Below are 21,636 nucleotides of genomic sequence, written 5' to 3'. Positions count from 1 at the left end.
TGTTTTTGATGTCCCTCTCTCTGGAGAATTGCTCTTTGATTGTGTCAATATACTGGTTAGTGAACCGAACAATAGTTTCCAACATGCTATCTGTAATTAGATTACTCCAACATTCCACTGCAGTTTTAGCTTTTCTAGCACTTCCAATAACTCCAGGAAGGTGTGTAATAATATTGTGGGATTCTCTGCGCTGTTTGTTCTTGGGTGCCTTTTTGTTCCACTTTGTATTTTTATCTTTGCCCAAATAATAAGCTAGATCTGTGTCTGTTTCCTCTGTATCAGTGTCATCACCATCCTGCTCTGTTCCAGAATCAGTGTTACATTCTGCTACCTCATCTTCAGATGAAATGTCACTAGATTCCTCTAAATCCTCAGTTACTGCTGGTTCTTCCTCATCATCTTTTAACAAAAAAATCTTCATTTCTTCTAAATGAAGGAGTTTAGATGAATCATACTGTTTTCTGGCCATTGCAGCAGAAAATCTGAAGCAAGAGAGAAAGAGTATGTGTTAGGGCGCAATGTGCCTTAGAAGCCACCCTCCTTTTGTCTAAGAAAACAGTACTTATGTACACTAACTTAGCATTAATCCTTCATAAAACAAGCTAAATACACAATCGTGATGAATAAAAAAAGAAAATACTAACCTTTCAATTTGTGTTGAAATCAGGCGCAATGTGCCTGAGAAGCCAAAGTGTTGATATCTGCTCACTAGAAGGTCTGCTGAGTCACTGTGATATCAGGTTTCACAGAGCCTGTAGAGTCAGGAGATAACTAGGAGGGGTGGGGTTTTCTGATAAGTGGGCAAGGAGAGAGAAGTGAAACTAATTACTGTGTGCCTGTCAGATCTATTGCGCCTGACGGAGGGTTAAGTGAAGGCATATTAAGATTAAAGATGAATAAAATCCTCATTGTTTTGCCCAGTCTAACCCGTAATATGATCATAACTTGTGAGCAGGCGCACGGCTGATGAGAACAGACCCAGCTTCAAACTTGTCCAATTTTTGCCTAGCCTTAGCCTGCACAGAGGGGCTCCTGCATCTTATGCGCCTTCAGATAATACAGATCATCTGCAGCACGTGTCCCACTCCATCCCTAGACTCCTAGGCTGGCCATGGCTTGCATCACAAACAGCCTGACCTTTACACTTCCAGCAGCTATGATGTATGTGGAGATTGCTGGAGCCCTGGCCTCCATCTGTATTCTGTGCACGCCAGTCTGATTGATCAACGCACGTCTTTGCGTCTAGACTATGAGACTATCATTTAAGGCTTATTTTGTTCTTTTTTTTTTTTGCAGCTCTGGTTGTCAGGCTGCAGCCACCATGGTCTCCAATTATATACTCACTCTAAATCTGCGACAACCAGTAGTTCACTGTAGAACCTCAGCTGTAATGAGACATCCCATCCTCTAGATGGTGCTGCTGTTATCAAGACGGACTTATTGTATAGTCCTTAAACTTATTACCTCATGGTCCTACATTAATACCTCTAGGCCTTACTTATAACTTGTACATTTTTTGAGACTGATCTTTTTTTTTTTTTGCTCTGGTACAATTCCTTTAATTAGATAATATCAAGTCAAGACATAATAAACTAGGACTCTTAAGAGGGTAATAACACAAGCAATCAGTCATCATGTAAGGACTAGGACTGCTACGTTTGGCATTGACATGAGATGGTGATCAAATGTTCTGATCAATCATCTAATATATAAAGCTGAGTGTGTGTGTGTGTGTGTGTATGTGTATGTCTGGGATTGGCATCCGCACCGTCACACCTACAGCCACAACATTTTGCACAGTCACACGTCTGGACCCCGAGAGCGTCCTAAGCTATGTTTTGAGGCGAAATTTTAACCCCGCGCGTTCCAATTCACCAAACAATTTTGCCTATTATTCTTATCATTTTTATGGTGTTATCGTCCTTCTGTAAAGCTGGAAATAACAACATTTATTACCGTACCAACACAGACCACCCTCTGACACAGACTGCAGGGGGAGCCCAGTATCACACAGGATAGGATTAGATACACAGCTCAGCAGACAGTAACACACAGGATAGGGTTAGATACACGGCTCAGCAGACGGTATCACACAGGATAGGATTATATACACTGCTCAGCAGTCAGAATCACACAGGATAGGATTAGATACACGGCTCAGCAGTCAGTATCACACAGGATAAGATTAGATACACAGCTCAGCAGTCAGTATCACACAGGATAGGATTATATACACTGCTCAGCAGTCAGAATCACACAGGATAGGATTAGATACACGGCTCAGCAGTCAGTATCACACAGGATAGGATTAGATACACAGCTCAGCAGTCAGTATCACACAGGATAAGATTAGATACACAGCTCAGTAGTCAGTATCACACAGGATAGGAATAGATACACGGCTCAGCAGACACTATTACACAGGATAGGATTAGATACACGGCTCAGCAGTCAGTATCACACAGGATAGGATTAGATACACGGCTCAGCAGACGGTATCACACAGGAGAGGATTAGACACATGGCTCAGCAGTCAGTATCACACAGGATAGGATTAGATACACGGCTCAGCAGTCAGTATCACACAGGATAGGATTAGATACACAGCTCAGCAGTCAGTATCACACAGGATAAGATTAGATACACAGCTCAGTAGTTAGTATCACACAGGATAGGAATAGATACACGGCTCAGCAGGCAGTATTACACAGGATAGGATTAGATACACGGCTCAGCAGTCAGTATCACACAGGATAGGATTAGATACACAGCTCAGCGGACAGTATCACACAGAATAGTATTAGATACACGGCTCAGCAGATAGTATCACACAGGATAGGGTTAGATACACGGCTCAGCAGACGGTATCACACAGGATAGAATTATATACACTGCTCAGCAGTCAGTATCACACAGAATAGGATTAGATACACGGCTCAGCAGTCAGTATCACACAGGATAGGATTAGATACACGGCTGAGCAGTCAGTAACACAATTGATAGGATTAGATACACGGCTCAGCAGTCAGTATCACACAGGATAGGGTTAGATACACGGCTCAGCAGACGGTATCACACAGGATAGGATTATATACACTGCTCAGCAGTAAGTATCACACAGGATAGGATTAGATACACGGCTCAGCAGTCAGTATCACACAGGGTAGGATTAGATACACAGCTCAGCAGTCAGTATCACACAGGAGAGGATTAGACACATGGCTCAGCAGTCAGTATCACAGGATAGGATTAGATACACGGCTCAGCAGTCAGTATCACACAGGATAGGATTAGATACACAGCTCAGTGGACAGTATCACACAGGATAGGATTAGACACATGGCTCAGCAGTCAGTATCACACAGGATAGGATTAGATACACAGCTCAGTAGTCAGTATCACACAGGATAGGAATAGATACATGGCTCAGCAGACAGTATCACACAGGATAGGATTAGATACACCGCTCAGCACACAGTATCACACAGAATAGTATTAGATACACGGCTCAGCAGACAGTATCACACAGAATAGGATTAGATACACGGCTCTGCAGTCACTATCATACAGGATAGGATTAGATACACGGCTCAGCAGTCAGTATCACACAGGATAGGATTAGATACACGGCTGAGCAGTCAGTAACACATGATAGGATTAAATACACAGCTCAGCAGAAAGTATCACACAGGATAGGGTTAGATATACGGCTCAGCAGTCAGTATCACACAGGATAGGATTAGATACACGGTTGAGCAGTCAGTAACACACGATAGGATTAAATACACAGCTCAGCAGAAAGTATCACACAGGATAGGGTTAGATATACGGCTCAGCAGTCAGTATCACACAGGATAGGATTAGATACACGGCTCAGCAGTCAGTATCACACAGGGTAGGATTAGATACACAGCTCAGCAGTCAGTATCACACAGGAGAGGATTAGACACATGGCTCAGCAGTCAGTATCACAGGATAGGATTAGATACACGGCTCAGCAGTCAGTATCACACAGGATAGGATTAGATACACAGCTCAGTGGACAGTATCACACAGGATAGGATTAGACACATGGCTCAGCAGTCAGTATCACACAGGATAGGATTAGATACACAGCTCAGTAGTCAGTATCACACAGGATAGGAATAGATACATGGCTCAGCAGACAGTATCACACAGGATAGGATTAGATACACCGCTCAGCACACAGTATCACACAGAATAGTATTAGATACACGGCTCAGCAGACAGTATCACACAGAATAGGATTAGATACACGGCTCTGCAGTCACTATCATACAGGATAGGATTAGATACACGGCTCAGCAGTCAGTATCACACAGGATAGGATTAGATACACGGCTGAGCAGTCAGTAACACATGATAGGATTAAATACACAGCTCAGCAGAAAGTATCACACAGGATAGGGTTAGATATACGGCTCAGCAGTCAGTATCACACAGGATAGGATTAGATACACGGTTGAGCAGTCAGTAACACACGATAGGATTAAATACACAGCTCAGCAGAAAGTATCACACAGGATAAGGTTAGATACACAGCTCAGAAACAGGATGTGCCAAAGGAGAGGACATTTTCATTCTAAGAATTCCACTCATTCCATCTGATTTGTTTTTAGATTTTAAACGCCTCCAGTTTCCAGATCAACTGCTATTTGCAATGTCCATTAACAATGCTCAGGGACAGTCCTTGAAAGTAGTAGGGATCGATTTGCAATCTCCATGCTTTTCTCATGGTCCACTTTACGTGGTTTGTTCAAGAGTTGGAACTGCCAAAAATCTGTTCATCTTTGCACCAAAAGGAAAAACCATAAATCTTGAATGAGTTGAAAATAAAATACTATCAATACTTGGGTAATCGTTTAGTTAATTTGTGTTGCAAATCTGTAGCGTTGAATATATGATGTGAAATGTTTTTATGTGCAATATAATCATTATAATTTGTTATAACTAACCACAGTTGGTTACTATGTCCAGGCAACGCCGGGCTCTTCAGCTAGTTCTACATAAAACAGGGGCAGAGGTGCCAAAAGTCCCCTGATTCTGGGACGGTCTTGAATTTTTAGAAGATATACGAGGGGCTGCTGATAAGTCTTGGCTTTGTGATCTTTTTTTGTTTCTATAGTAATGAATGTTACATCACATGAAAGCCTTATGTGTCTAATATACAGTATGTTTTCAAAATTTTGTGTTTTTAGCTTATGGCAACAGTGTTCTACGTACACGGGAAAACAAAATGGCGGAGTCTAAGGGTTCCACCATCAATGCAAGGTATTACATTGAACTTTTGGACCAATTGAAGGTAGCTCTGAAGGCCAGAAGGCGCGGCAAGCTGTCCAAAGGAATCTTGTTCCTGTAAGACAACGCCTCTGCTCACACTGCACAAGCGACCAAAGCAAAACTGGTGAAGCTGACTACCCACCTTATTCACCAGATCTAGCTCCCTCCGACTATCATCTGTTTCCAAACCTGAAGAAACACCTCAACGGTACCAAATTTCACACTATTTCTGATGCCATGGCTGTTACGGATGCCTGGTTTGAGGCACAACCGAAATCCTTCCTTTTGCAAGGCTTACAGAACTTGAAATACCGATGTAAGAAGTCTCTTGACATCAGTGGAGTGTATGTGGAATAAATGTAAAGTTTCATCTTCCTATCTCATTACTTTCTGAGTAAAGCCAAAGACTTATCAGCAGCCCCTCGTACATGCAAATTTCGGCATGTCTTATTAAGAAAAGGTTCAGGCTTTCCAAAAATTTCACCTAAAGTGGGTTTTTCTGGGGGGCAAGACCTAAATGCCCCCACTTCTACTTACTGACATGTTGATAAATTCACAGGAGCAGGGCCAGCTCCATGTGTGTTTTGGCCTCAATTTCCAGTGGGCTCCTGTTTTACTCCTGCTTAGCCAACATCTGCTAGGACCCCTTGACACCAAGTGGGCATTGGGATCTTCCTTAGTTTTCCAAGTGCCAGCCACCAGCCTCGACTTTGGGCATAAAGCAATGGCACTTGTCTTTCATAAATAAAACAATAGCACTCAGACCCAAAAAAAAATCCAGATCAATTCATATTCCATAGTGTTTAGGGACCAATTTTAAGGCTGGCCATACATATTAGATAGCAGCAATCTCTCCCATGTATTGACATAGTGCTCAACATATCTTCTCACCAAGCAAAAGGATCAGGCAATTAAGTTCCAACCCCAGTTCAGGGGACTGTGGGGAAGACTCCGTACTATTTCAGTCCTGGATAAATTGTAGGAAGGTCTTTAGAGTTGACCTTCCCAGATTTACCCAAGTGTGATTCGGGAAGTGTGTTGCCAAAAATTTCCTTTAACTTTGCCACCTTTTTAAGACCACACTCCTCCATTTTGTTATTCGCGAACCCCTGAATATATGTTTGGACATTGGTTTTCCTTCTGATCTCTCAGAAGAAACCTTCCAGTAGTGCTACTTTCCAGGCAGTTTCGAGAGGCTTTGGCATACGCCAACTCTTTCAGAAGTCAAACAGGTCTCACCTTTTTAGGGAAGCCTTATGGACGTTCAGGGATATTTGGCAAGTATGACCTAAACTATTCAGATTTTGCATTAGGCCCCTACTGTGTGTGGGTGGCACTAGCCCAAACAGAATAACAGAATAACATAAAGTTGATATAAAATGCCATATACAAAACCAGCTAATAAAATTGTAAATAACCCAAAAGCATTAAAGGCTTAAAATATCTCTTAACAGCAGCATGCCCTTCTCCGAGACGATTGTGATGTGTGACACTGGCACAAGCATGATTACAAGGCTTTCCAGGCAGACAGCGCAAACCACGAGGGTGTTGATAAGCCCGGGCATCAGTACGAATAAGCATATTCTGTAATCAAACTGCCAGAATGTGACCTGATTACCTCCGCTATTTCTGTTTAGAAAATTGGGGGGAAAACGCTTTATGTACAGAAAAATAACAATCTTCCCGGAGATGCAGAGAATCCGCGTCCTGCCATTTCTGCAGAAGATCTCCTTCGAGATGGCGGAGTTGACTTCATAATTGGTTGATGAGCGATCCCCCGAGGGAACGACGGGGTATGCGGGGGTGTCTACAGAGAGATTGCTCAGGTGGCTAACATTTTCTCCGGGTGGATGAGGGAGTATTAGTGAGTAATAGCCTTAAGCTAGACCCATTAGAAGCTGTTACAGACTTTAGATAATATACCAGGCCTGGAGCAAGTTTTCCTGCATATCTAAATCTCTCGGCCTGCATCTATTATTACTGAGGACGTGCTGATATTTACAGGCCCTGTTGGAAAGAAGTATTAAAATCCATGTAACTGGTCGGAATTGAAACCTGGAAAATAGCATTAAGCTGCTCTGTAGAAAGCGATCACCATATGAGAGGCATTACAAATACCTGCTTCCCCGGCTTACAGTCCTCTTCTCAGGCCTAAATATCGGAGAATATTTTATGTATGAAGGATTAGAACTGACCTGCAGAACTGGCAGTCAGGTCTGAGGGACCAGTGGTTGCTAAAACCTGTAGACACTTTGCTCCTGGGTCTTGAGTTAGTGATGTCGTCTAACTACCAACACCTCAGAGGCCTAGATGGCCCTAAAGTGGTCAGTGGTCTATGATGTATGTGGATAACATATTAGCTAGTTAACTTTACTACAAGTTACTAAAATTACTTATTCCTTACCTAAATGTACTAGACATCAAAGGGAAATCACACTGGTTTCCTACTAGAAAGCCCTACAATAACTCATTGGTTACCTACCTCTACTACTACAAAGTCTCTAAAAAAATCAATTTCCTATCTGTACTGCTAAAAGTCATTAGTGTAAGTCAGATCTTTATTACTAGATGTAACTAGGGTAAAACTATATTCACACCCCAGTATTACAAGTCATTAAAGTAACGCATTGGTTTCCTATCTCAGTTGCAAGAATTCGCTAGGCTAGCACTGTGGAAACCTACCTCTACTACAAGTCAGTAGGATAAGTCATTATGGTAACTCATTTGTTATGTAGTTTTACTATTAGAAATTATAGAAGTCACTAGCATATCAGTATGCCCATCCACATATAGAAGTCACTAGGATATGACTATTGTCACCCTCTCCTACTAGGAGACAATAGACTAACACTATGGCCACCCACATATACTATAAGTCACTTGGATACCTCTACTATAAGTCACTAACATATCACTATGGCCACCAGCCTCTAGTTGAAGTCAATAAATTAACACTATGGTCAACCAGGGCTGGTTCTAAGCAAAGTGGGGCCCTAGGCAAAGTTTAAAATGAGGCCCCAAATGCTAACATATTGCACATCACACAGAAGCATTTCGGTTGTATTTACATGCGCTGAGTTCAGGCCACAAAATGAGTGTGATCAACAATATTGAAGTCGTTCATCACTTGTTTCCCAGCCTCTTTCCACCATCTGAGAAAGAATGATGGGGACAGAACAATCACTAATGGATCAATCTGTCCCCATACAGTATCATGTTATCAGCAGCACATCTACAGTTTACACCCCATAGTCCTCCATATAATATAATGTCCCCCATAGTTCTCCATATTGTATAATACACTCCCTATAGTCCTCCATGTAATATAATGTGCCCCATAGTCCTCCATATAGTATAATACACTCCCCATAGTCCTCCATATAGTATAATATACTCCTTATAGTTTTCCATATAGTATAATGCACCACCATAGTCATCCATGTAGTACAATTCACTTCCCATAGTATAATGCACCCCATAGTTCTTCATATAATGTATTCCCCATAGTCCTCGATACAGTATAATGCAGCCCACATGTAGCATAATGTAGCCACCCCACAGAGTATAATGCAGCCCCGCCATACAATATAATGTAACCCCCATAGAATATAATGCAGCCCCCTTATAGTATAATGCAGCCACCCCTTAGAGCATTATGCAGCTACCCCACAGAGTATAATGCAGCCACTCCACAGAATATAATGTAAACCCCCATAGAATATAATGCAGCCCCTCCATAGACTATATGGCAACCCCCTCATAGAGTATAATGCAGCCCCCATAGAATATAATGTAGCCCCCTCATAAAGTATAATAAAGCCCCCCTACAATATAATCTAGCCCCCCATAGAATACAATGTAGCCTCCTCATATAGTATAATGTAGCCCCCACAGAGTATGATGCAATCACCCCCCATAGAATATAATAAATATAATACAGCCCCTCCATAGAATACAATGTAGCCCTCCTCATATAGTATAATGCAGCCCCTATAGAATATAATGTAGCCCCCTCATAAAGTATAATAAAGCCCCCCTACAATATAATCTCAGAGACAGTTTTGGTCAACAACCCCCAGTGCCCTTCCTCCTAACTGCCCTGCCCTCCTTCTCCAAAACCAACTTCTCCACCATTACAGAAGATCGACTCTCCACTCTACTCTCAAGATCATATCTCACTACCTGTGCACTTGACCCGATCCCATCCCACTTCATCCCAAACCTGACCACAGTCTTCATCCCAACCCTAACCCACCTCTTCAACCTATCACTAACAACTGGTGTTTTCCCCTCAAGCTTTAAACATGCCTCAATCACACCTATCCTCAAAAAACCCTCTCTTGACCCATCCTCTGTATCTAGCTATCGCCCTATATCACTTCTCCCCTATGCCTCAAAACTACTGGAACAACACGTCCATCTTGAACTGTGCTCCCACCTCTCTTCTTGCTCCCTCCTTGACCGATTACAATCAGGCTTCTGGCCACACCACTCCACTGAAACTGCCCTAACTAAGGTCACCAATGACCTACTAGCCGCGAAAGCCAAGCGACTCTACTCTGTCCTCCTCCTCCTGGACCTGTCCTCTGCCTTTGACACAGTGGACCATTCCCTATTACTACAGACCTTCTCATCTCTTGGTATCACAGACTTGGCCCTATCTTGGATTGCGTAATACCTAACAGACCGGACATTCAGCGTCTCCCACTCGCACACCACCTCCTCACCGCGCCCCCTATCCGTCGGAGTCCCGCAAGGTTCAGTTCTAGGGCCCCGGCTCTTCTCCATTTACACCTTCGGCCTCGGACAGCTCATAGAATCTCATGGCTTTCAGTATCACCTCTATGCTGATGACACACAGATCTACATCTCTGGACCAGATATCACCTCCCTACTAAACAGAATCCCTCAATGTCTGTCTGCTATTTCATCCTTCTTCTCCGCTAGGTTTCTAAAACTTAATATGGACAAAACAGAATTAATCATCTTTCCCTCATCTCACGTGATCCCCCCCTCAACGGACCTATCCATTAAAGTAAATGGCTGCCCACTCTCTCCAGTCCCACAAGCTCACTGCCTCCGGGTTATCTTTGACACTGATCTCTCTTTCAAATCACATATCCAAGCCCTTTCCACTTCCTGCCGACTTCAACTCAAAAATATTTCACGGATCCGTTCATTCCTCAACCAAGAATCTGCAAAAACCCTAGTCCATGCCCTCATCATCTCCCACCTTGACTACTGCAAACTCCTGCTCTGTGGCCTCCCCTCTAACACTCTCGCACCCCTCGAATCTATTCTAAACTCTGCTGCCCGACTAATCCACCTGTCCCCCCGCTATTCTCCGGCCTCTCCCCTCTGTCAATCCCTGCAATGGCTCCCCATTACCCAAAGACTCCAGTTCAAAACCCTAACCATGATATACAAAGCCATCCACAACCTGAGTCCTCCATACATCTGTGACCTCGTCTCCCAGTACTTACCTGCACGAAACCTTCGATCCTCACAAGATCTCCTCCTGTACTCCACTCTTATCTCCTCTTCCCACAATCGCATACAAGATTTCTCCCGCACATCCCCCCTACTCTGGAACTCTCTACCACAACATATCAGACTCTCGCCTACCATAGAAACCTTCAAAAAGAACCTGAAGACGTATCTCTTCCAAAAAGACTACAACCTGCAGTAACCACCGATCCACCAAACCGCTGCACGACCAGCTCTACCCTCGCCTACTGTATCCTCACCCATCCCTTGTAGATTGTGAGCCCTCGCGGGCAGGGTCCTCTCTCATCCTGTACCAGTTGTGACTTGTATTGTTTAAGATTACTGTACTTGTATGTAATATGTATACCCCTCCTCACATGTAAGGCACCATGGAATAAATGGCGTTATGATAATAAATAATAATCTAGCCCCCCCATAGAATACAATGTAGCCTCCTCATATAGTATAATGTAGCCCCCTCAGAGTGTGATGCAATCACCCCCCCATAGAATATAATAAATATAATACAGCCCCCCATAGAATATAATGTAGCCCCAAATAGAATATAATACAGTCCACCTCCCCATAGAATATAATGTAACTCCCCATATTATATAACACAGCCTCCCCCATAGAATATAATGTAAAATGTACCCCCCCTTGGTATATAACACAGCCGCATAGTAAATAGCACAGCCCCACATGGTATATAGCCCAGCCCCATATGGCATATAGCCCACCATGGTATATAGCACAATACCACACGGTATATAGCACAGCCCCACATGGTATATAGCACAGTACCACACGGTATATAGCACAGCACCACATGGTATATAGCACAGCACCACACAGTATATAGCACAGCCCCACACAGTATATAGCACAGCCCACCATGGTATATAGCACAGTACCACGATGGTATATAGCACAGCATGGTATATAGCCCAGCATGGTATATAGCCCAGCACACCACATGGTATATAGCCCAGCACACCACATGGTATATAGCCCAGCACACCACATGGTATATAACCCAGCATGGTAAATAGCCCAGCACCACATGGTATGTAGACCAGCACCACATGGTATATAGCCCAGCACCACATGGTATATAGCCCAGCATGGTATATAGCCCATCATGGTATATAGCCCAGTACCACATAGTATATAGCCAAGCACACCACATGGTATATGGCCAGCACCACATGGGATATAGCCCATGATAGTATATAGCCCAGCCACACATGGTATATAGCCCAGCATAGTATATAGCCCAGCACACCACATGGTATACAGCCCAGCACCACATGGTATATAGCCCAGCATAGTATATAGCCCAGCACACCACATGGTATATAGCTCAGCACCACATGGTATATAGCCCAGCATAGTATATAGCCCAACACACCACATGGTATACATCAGTCCAGTCCTCACACTGATATATTTAAAAAAAAAATCACAAATCACACTCCTCACCTTCTCCTCGTGCCCGCACTGTTCCTGGCTCCTGTCTCCTGCTCTGCCTGGCAGACAGTGAGTGTGCGATGACGTCATCACGCACCCGCTGTGTCAGAGGCAGAGCGGGGAATGATGGGAGAGGGAGCATCAGCTGACGCTCTCCTCCATCATTGCTGTGAACTGTACTGGCGTTTATGACGCCGGTATAGTTCAATGTGTCGGCGGGGGGAGTCAGCGCTGGGGGCAGGCGGCCCCCCTGCCTCACAGGGGCCCATAGCGCCTGCATGATGTGCCGCTAGCTGGGGGCCCCCGGGGGAGCGGGGGCCCTAGGCAGCTGCCTGGTCTGCCTGACCCTAACGCCAGCCCTGATGGTCATCTACAGTTGAGTGAAAAAGTGATAGGAAATCAGGAAGCGGGCTATTTTTTTGCATGTTTGTCACAATTACATTTTTCAGATCACCAAACAAATGTAAGTATTAGACAAAGATAACACAAGTAATCACAACATGCAGTTTTGTAAATGAAGGTCTTTGTTATTCAGTGAAATAGAAATCTAAAGCTACAATGCCCTGTGTGAAAAAGTGATTACCCCCCTAAACCTAATAACTGGTTGGGCTACCCTTAGCAGTGACAACTGCAATCAAGCATTTGCGATAACTGGCAATGAGTCTTTTACAACGCTTTGGAGGAATTTTGGCCCACTCATCTTTGCAGACTGGGTCATGTCGACCATGAAAATTTTCTTTTGTATGCACTATAATTGCTTTTAAAAAAGAAAAGGAAAATCCAGTCCTGTTGTGCCGGACTCCAATTTTTTCTATTATCCTTGATGTGAGGCCAGTGTCTGAGATCCAGATGGATGAGCATAGAGCAACTGGGTGAGCTGGAACTAAGTTTTTATAAAAGTTAATTTATGTTTTAAGGGGGGGGGGGGGATCAGTATTTCACACAGGGCCCTGTAGGTTTGGATTTTTCTTTCCCTTAATAATAAAGACCTTAATTTAAACACTGCATATTGTGTTACTTGTATTATCTTTGTCTAATATTTGCATTCGTGGTCTGAAACATTTAAGTCTGACAAACATGCAAAAGAATAGGAAATCAGGAAGGGAGAAAACACTTTTTCACACAACTTTACCTTTACTAGAAGACAGTAGTACAACACATTTGCTATCTACTACTACAAGTCATTAGGATAACTCAGTGGTTGCCATCGTCATAGCAAGCGGTGTCTTCTACAAGACCTGGTTCACCTTCATGACTACAACACAAAAACCCAATTACCGTAGATCTCTCTCTCCCATTTACTTCACTATCATTATTGTCCTCCACAACTGCAGGAAGGCAAGACGGTTGAGATACAATGAATGTCTGGTCCTGCACAAGGTGACACCTGGATACAAAAGCCACTGATGGGCCTGAGAATACTACAGGGGAAACAAAAGCAGTGTCCACCATGGCCCATTGTATCTACATAGAGACACGAGACAGCTGTCCAAGGCCTGAGTGACAGCTGAGAGCAATCAATGCACGTCTTGTTCATCGCATCGCCTTTATCTAGATATCTTGTCTCATCCACAGAGAGGAAGGCTCTCCACCTATACAACATCATCTCTACAGTATGACTGCCCACTCCACCAGGCTGTGCCCTTCATCTCCTCAGCTCTTCTCGGCCACCTCATTTATTTCCCCTATTAGTTGCAGTAGCCCTATGACTAATCTCTACACCCTGGGGAGATCTCTGGAAATTGATGGATTTACACCTTATGTACTTTACTGTTGGAGCCGATCCTCCTGTTCGTCAACCATAAATAACCCTTGCTTGCCTAGAGGGGATTAATTATAAATTCTAGCACCGTGTAAAGTGGCGCTTGTTTATTGTGTCTGGGCTGTAAGTTACATCTTGTAATCTGGCGATAAATTATATGTGAAGCCGGCTCTCGCTGATACAGAAAATCCACCCTGTGATGGCGGGAAAATACTCTCTCTTTCTGCTGCACCCTAAACGTACAATCAAGGCTGGAAGTCCCTTTCTGCGTCACCCTAGACTTGCAGATCCAGCAGAACCTCCCTTCTTGCTTAACCCTAGACCTTCAGACGTAGCAGGACCTCCCTTCTTGCTTCATCTTATACCTATGATCTCAGGAAGACCTTCCTACTTTCTTCACTCTAGACCAGCGGTTCCCAACCTTTTTGACCTTGAGAGCCACATTCAGCTTAGAGAGAGGGTCACGAGCCACATTAAGCTCTGAGATGGGGTCACGAGCAACATTCTGCTCCCATCCCCCTCAAAGTATAGTGTCAACCAATGCCCCCATTACGGGTATAATGATAACCAAAGCTTTTCCACAGAAATCACTCCAAAGCAGTACACTGAGATCCAGGGGTCCCCACAATGCCCCAGGTCCGTATTCTCCCATCAAGGACTCCCAACACACTGTCACATCCGGCTTCAAGAACCTCGTCTAACAGGTAGTACCATCCTCCAGCGTACCATACCTAAAACATCTCTAAACCCCTAAGACCAGTATATGTGCATCCAGATCTGCTCTTCTGTGCAGGGTTACTCAGATATTTTGAGACATGCTCCTCATACCTGTTTGCTAGACCTTGGTGCTAATGCACCAAGCTGGCAGACAGCCACGAGCCACAATCCATGGGACCGCGAGCCACATGTGGCTCCCGAGCTACAGGTTGGGGACCCCTGCTCTAGACCTACTTTGTCAAGGAGACTTACCTTCTTGCTTCAACCTAGACTTACAGTCCATCTTCTTGCTCCACTGTAGATCTACAGTACCAGCAGGACCTCCCTTCTTCCTTCACCTTAGATTTACGTTCCTGATATGACCTCCCATCTTTGCCCCACCCCAGACCTATAATCCCAGGTGGGCTATGGAGAAGGATTTGGCTATGCATGGAATCTGGTGTAAAAAGCTGGTGCCCATCCAGAAAGAATACCAAGGGACTATCGCCTCTCAAGTGTAGACTTCCATTTTAGTTTGACTACTGGACCCTTTATTCTTAACATATGGCTCTACATACAATATACAAGACTCCATAGTGTTGTGTATAGAGGAATTGGGGCCCCTGAGCCTCTTTTTTGATGCCATTTCTTATCTCTATATCCCTTACCACCTGAGAAAGTAGTATTGTTTGCCTCTATCCACCTCATTATTAATCGAGAAAGAAACCCTATGCAATTTTTCAACCCTTTATTAGAGTAGGGAATGAAACAAACAAATGTGGGGTCCCCTGTAATTAGGAGCCCCATAGCAGCTATATGACCTCGTTAGTATGTGCAACCTTGATGGTAGAAAGTGTGCTCGCAAGAATATTCTCAAATTGAAAAAAGCCCCCCATTATCGTCAGGGAATAGTTGAAATGCTTTGATATGGAAAATTGCGGTACCATAATCTGGCATCCCATTGGCACCATATGTGCCAAATTATCAGAAGGACACATTACAGAGGAAACCTCTCCATAATAATCTCTCCTGCCCATCATGTTCCCATCCAGCTGACTGGAGAGCAGTGGCACACATTATAATATATGCCTGGAGGCTGGATAGGTTAGCAAAACACACAGCCAGCGTGCAGATGCTCTGCAGTCAGCAAAACAAGGCGGCACATTTAGCGCATTATGTTATTTTGTAAGATTGATGCTTGGCAGGGTCTCAGTACGGAGCCCTTAGATCCGTCTCTAGCCTCAGTGTGACTTCGTCCAAATACCAAGGGAGTGCTGAAGGACATTCCCTTAAGAACAGGCTGCATGGTCCTTTCTACTGTATGATGCCCATGCACACCACGCGTTTCAGGATACCTGTAAGGTCAAAAACTGTCAAATGAATCAAACGCAACAGGTTGCCAGCTTATGCCATGGGAGAGGCATAGAAGGTCATTAATTGGGGGGGTGTAAACCGCTGCTTGCTTCAGTTTGTGCAGACTGGCATGAAGGCAGAAGTTTGACAGTACCTTGCAGCACTCACGGCATGAGACACAAGGAAGCGTTAAGAGTATAGAGTGGCGAAGGGATTAACAGGCTATTTTTATCAATGGGTTGTTACTACATCGGTGCGGGGTACAAGGGGATTATGCGGATCTATAAGTTTATGCATTAAGGCTGTGATGAATTCTTCTTTAAGCAGTCGCCACCAGGAGACGACACCACAGCCATATGACGTGCGCCCCCGACGTCGCCCACCACGGAGGTGTATTTATAGTTTCTCCCACCCGACGTAAAAATGAAATTGTCTCACAACGACCTTCCATCCTGTATCCTATTAATGAAAGAGGAATTAAATCGGATAATGAGATTCCAGTTATTTTATTTTCACAGGCTGTCAGCGGCGCGTTTCAAGCACAAGGGACTGAGTTATTATTTTCACCAGCCGAGGACAGCTTGTACTATAGGTAGAAGTCTCAGCGGGATCATTAGTGATAAGTAATCAGTAGCCGCAGTTACCCGGCCTCACTTCTATCTGTAATGAGATTTCTAGATTCCTATAATAAGACAAGATGTGCACTTATACCCAGAAAGCTTCCCTTAAATTTGAAGGAGGTAAGGTGGTTATGAAATATATACAGGTATTTTCAGCTTAGGAATGTGACATAGTAATTAATTGGGGTGTGAAAGCTTTCTCACTGCCATCATTTCTCTCTATTTTTTTTCCTTCCTGAGTCGCTGTACGCCTCCGTCTTCAGATATTTTGTGGGTCAGTATTAGTTTAATCCACCATAATGTTGTCCGTAAAGGACCAGAATTATAAGTCATATCTATAGTGAACAGTGGCATGCAAAAGTTTGGGCACCCCTGGTCATAATTATTGATATTGTGAACAGTTAAGCAAGTTACATAGTAACACAGTAACATAGTTAGCAAGGCCGAAAAAAGGACATTTGTCCATCCAATTCAGCTTATATTCTGTCAGAATAAATCCCCAGATCTACGTCCTTCTAAAGAACCTAATAACTGTGAGATACAATATTGTTACGCTCCAGGAAGACATCCAGGCCTCTCCTGAACCCCTCTACTGAGTTCGCCATCACCACCTCCTCAGGCAAGGAATTCCAGATTCTCACTGTCCTGAGGCTATGTGCACACCGCGGGGATTCCGCACATATAGGAATGCATTGTTCTGCTTACTTTCCGCATGTGGCTATGCCCACCATGCGCAAAGTAAGCGGAAAATGTTCGGGTGGTACCCAGGGTCTGGAGGAGAGGAGACTCTCCTCCAGGTCTTGGGTACCATATCTCTGTTAAAAATAGAATTAAAATAAAAAATTGTGATATTCTCACCTTCCGGCGTCCCCCGCAGCGTTCCCAGTCCTCAGCGATGCTCCCGGCAAGTCCCGTTCCCAGCGATGCATGCGACAATGACCTTTGATGACGTAGCGGTCTCGAGAGATGCTACGTCATCAAAGATTATTGTCGCATGCATCGCTGGGAACCGGAGTTCGCAGGAGCATCGCTGAGGCCTGAGGACGCTGCATGGGACGCCGGAAGGTGAGAATATCACGATTTTTTATTTTTTTATTATTTTAAACTTTATACATATTTACTACTGACACTGCATAGGCAGCCTCAGTAGTAAAAAGTTGGTCACACTCGTCAAACCCTATGTTTGACGAGTGTGACCAACCTGTCAATCAGTTCTTCAAGTGATGCTACAGATCGCTTGGAAAACGCTATCATTCTGCAAGCTAATTACGCTCGTAAAACACTAGTTTTTCGCAAGAATTATGCATGTGGAATTCTCACGTATTTCCCACGGCAGGGGTTGCAGAATTCCTGCTGAAATTTCCACGGGAATTCCGGACGTGTGCACATAGCCTAACAGTAAAGAATCCTCTTCTATGTTGGTGGAAAAACCTTCTCTCCTCCAGACACAGAGAATGCCCCCTTGTGACCATCACATTCCTTGATATAAACAGATCTTAAGAGAGATATTAGTATTGTCCCCTTATATACTTATACATGGTTATTAGATCACTCCTCAGTCGTCTTTTTTCCAGACTAAATAATCCTAATTTTGCTAATCTCTCTTTATTAATTTTGTTGCCTTCTTTGTACTCGCTCTAGTTCCATTATATCCTTCCTCAGCACCGATGCCCAAAACTGTACTCAGTACTCCATGTGCGGTCTTACCAGGGATTTGTACAGAGTCAGTATAATGTTCTCATCATGTGTATCCAGACCTCTTTTAATGCACCCCGTGATCCTTTTTTCCTTGGCAGCCGCGGACTGGCACTGACTGTTCCAGGTAAATTTATCATTAACTAGGATCCCCAAGTCCGTCTCCATGTCAGATTTACTCAGTGGTTTCCCGTTCAGTGTGTACTGATGATATTGATTCCTTCTTTCCATGTGTATAACCTTACATTTATCAATCTTAAACCGCATCTGCCACCTTTCGGTCCAAGTTTCCAACTTATCCAGATCCATCTGTAGCAGAATACTATCTTCTCTTGTATTGACTGCTTTACATAGTTTTGTATCATCTGCAAATATCGATATTTTACTGTGTAAACCTTATACCAGGTCGTTAATAAATATGTTGAAGAGAATAGGTCCCAACACCGACCCCTGTCCCTGGTTTGACAGGAGCGATTCCTCATAAACCCATGCTGATATGGAGTTAAACAGTTATTCTCACTGAGATAATCCAGAATAACATCCCTCAGAAACCTTTTAAATATTTTACCAACAATAGAGGTTAGACTTTACTGGCCTATAATTTCCAGGTTCACTTTAGAGCCCTTTTTGAATATTGGTACCACATTTGCTATGCGCCAGTCCTGTGAAACAGACCCCGTCGCTATAGAGTCCCTAAATATAAGAAATAATGGTTTGTCTATTACATTACTTAGTTCTCTTAGTACTCGTGGGTGTATGCCATCCGGACCCAGAGATTTATCTATTTTAATCTTATTTAGCCAGTTTCGCATCTCTTCTTGGGTTAGATTGGTGACCCTTAATATAGGATTTTCTTTGTCTCTCTGCATTTCACCTAGCATTTTATTTTCCACCATGAATACCGTGGAGAAGAAGGTGTTTAATTTATTAGCTTTTTCCTCATCATCCACAACCATTCTTTCCTCACAATTTTTTAAGGGGCCTACACTTTCACTTTTGATTCTTTTACCATTGATATAGTTGAAGAACAGTTTGGGATTAGTTTTACTCTCCTTAGCAATGTGCTTCTCTGTTTCCTTTTTAATTTTTTAGCTAAAGTATTTTTCTCCCTATAGTTTTTTCGAGCTTCAACGGTGCCATCCTGCTTTAGTAGTTTAAATGCTTTCTTTTTACTGTTAATTGCCCCTCTTACTTCTTTGTTTAGCCACATTGGGTTTTTCCTATTTCTAGTTCTTTTATTCCCACAAGGTATAAACCGCTTACAGTGTCTATTTAGGATGTTCTTAAACATTTCCCATTTATTAGTCTATTTAGGATGTTCTTAAACATTTCCCATTTATTATCTGTATTTTTATTTCTGAGGACGCTGTCTAAGTCAACCTGATTAAGGGCATCTCTTAGCTGGTCAAACTTTGCCTTCCGAAAGTTCAGTGTTTTTGTGACTCCCTGACAAGTCCCCCTAGCGAAGGACAAGTGAAACTGTACAATATTCTGTACAATACAGTACAAAGTTGAAGATGAAATGATCTCTAAAAGGCCTAAAGTTAAAGATGACACATTTATATTACTGTATATTTAAGGGAAAAAATCTGTATATTGTAATTTTTTACATTTTAAAAATTACAAAAAGGAAAATGGGCCAATGCAAAAGTTTGGGAAACCCTGCATGGTTAGTACCTAGTACCCCTTTTGCAAGTGTCACAGCTTGTAAACGAGTTTTGAAGCCAGACAAGGGTCTTCTTGAGAGATTTTCATCCATCCTTCCTTGGAGAATTCCTCCAGTTCTGAGATTCCTGGGTCGTCTTGCGTCCTCTCCTATTTTGAGGTCTAAAAAGTTGAAGAACTCCAAGCGGTGCTTCAGGCAGATTAAGGTATGCACATATAGTATAAGTTTGATCGTCTTACCTACTCCACACAGTGAGTACTCACCTCCTGGTCCAGCTTGATACCCTGCGATCCCTCGGTATCCGACAACAGGATTTGTGCATCACGGCACCTTCTCCCATTGCTCCTAGGATCGGAGGCAACGGGCGTCACGCATCTTCCACAGAGTGACACCAGCAACAGGACTAGTGTAACACGGCTCTTTTTCTCACCTCTCCCAAGAACCAAAGACAGCAAACGAAACGCATCTTAACAACAGGTAAAAAAAAACCCTTAATCTTCCAAGATTGTCTTGTCACACATATTTACATATATTATTCATGAATTACACATGTTATACCAATCTACTGAGCAATTACTTATGCGACTGAACACCGCTCTCACCTTATACTGTATGTGCACACCTTAATCTGCCCAAAGCCCCCTTTGGACTTTTTTAACTTTCAAGCAACAGGTGCTAGTCGTTTACCAAACCAGGCAGCTGGGCAGTTTTCTATTGTATCTAGTGCTAGTGTCTCATTAACTCCTTTTTATCCAATTTTGAGGTCGTCTATTGTGGATTTTGTCAAGTGTTTAGGATCATTATCCATGTGTAGAAGCCATCTTTTTTTCAACTTCAGCCTTTCTACAGATGATATGCTTGATTCAAGAATTTGTTGAAATTTCATTGAATCCATTCTTTCCTCTACCCATGAACTGTTCCCCGTGACATTGGCCGCAACACAACCCCAAAACCTAGCTGATCCACTCCCATGGATGGTTGGCGAGATGTTCTTTTCCTGAAATTCTGTGCCTTTTTTTTCTACACACACCTTTGAACACTGTGGCCAAAGAGTTCTATTTTAACCTCATCATTCCACAGGACTTGTTTCCAAAATGCATCTGGCTTGTTCACATATTCTTTTGTATATGTCTGACTCAGGAGAGGTTTTTTTACTGATGACTCTCCCGCGAAGGCCATATTTGTGCAGGCGTATCTGAACAGTAGAACAATGTATCACAGAATTCCAGAGTCTGCTAAATCTTTCTGAATGTCTTTTGCAGTCAAGCGGGGGTTCTGATTTGGCTCTCTAACAATACTACAAGCAGCTCTCACTGAAATTTAGCTTGGTCTTCCAGACCTTATCTTGATCTCCACTGTTCTGTTAACTGCCATTTCTAAATTACATTTCGAACTGAGGAAAGGGCAAGTTGAAAATGCTTTCCTTTCTTCTTGTAGCCTTCTCCTGCTTTGTGGGCCTCCACCATTTTTATTTTCAAAGTGCTAGGTAGCTTCTCAGATGAATCTATGGCTGCTGCTTTTTGGCACAAGGTTAGAGGAGGCTGGGAATTTTGCATCACCTGGCCCTTCCTAACGATGATAGTGAA

General features: G+C 43.3%; 1 protein-coding gene across 6 annotated transcripts in view; it reads left to right on the top strand.

Annotated features, from left to right (window-relative positions):
* SEMA6C (semaphorin 6C) overlaps nt 1–21,636 on the top strand; it is a 232,948-nt gene that overhangs the window by 122,686 nt on the left and 88,626 nt on the right. The window contains exon 1 of one of the 6 annotated variants that reach the window (XM_073567004.1): nt 17,873–20,527. The exons of the other annotated variants lie outside the window; for them this stretch is intronic. The gene's annotated coding sequence lies outside the window, so the exon portion shown is untranslated. Of the gene's footprint in view, nt 1–17,872; nt 20,528–21,636 lie in introns of those variants that run through there. 6 annotated transcript variants of the gene reach the window in all.

This window comes from Dendrobates tinctorius, unplaced genomic scaffold (genome assembly GCF_039654945.1).
Source record: "Dendrobates tinctorius isolate UK_male_01 unplaced genomic scaffold, ASM3965494v1 ptg000019l, whole genome shotgun sequence".
NCBI classification, from domain to species: Eukaryota; Metazoa; Chordata; class Amphibia; order Anura; family Dendrobatidae; genus Dendrobates; species Dendrobates tinctorius.
Note: the sequence above shows the minus strand (reverse complement) of the source record. Positions and strands in the feature narration are given on the sequence as shown.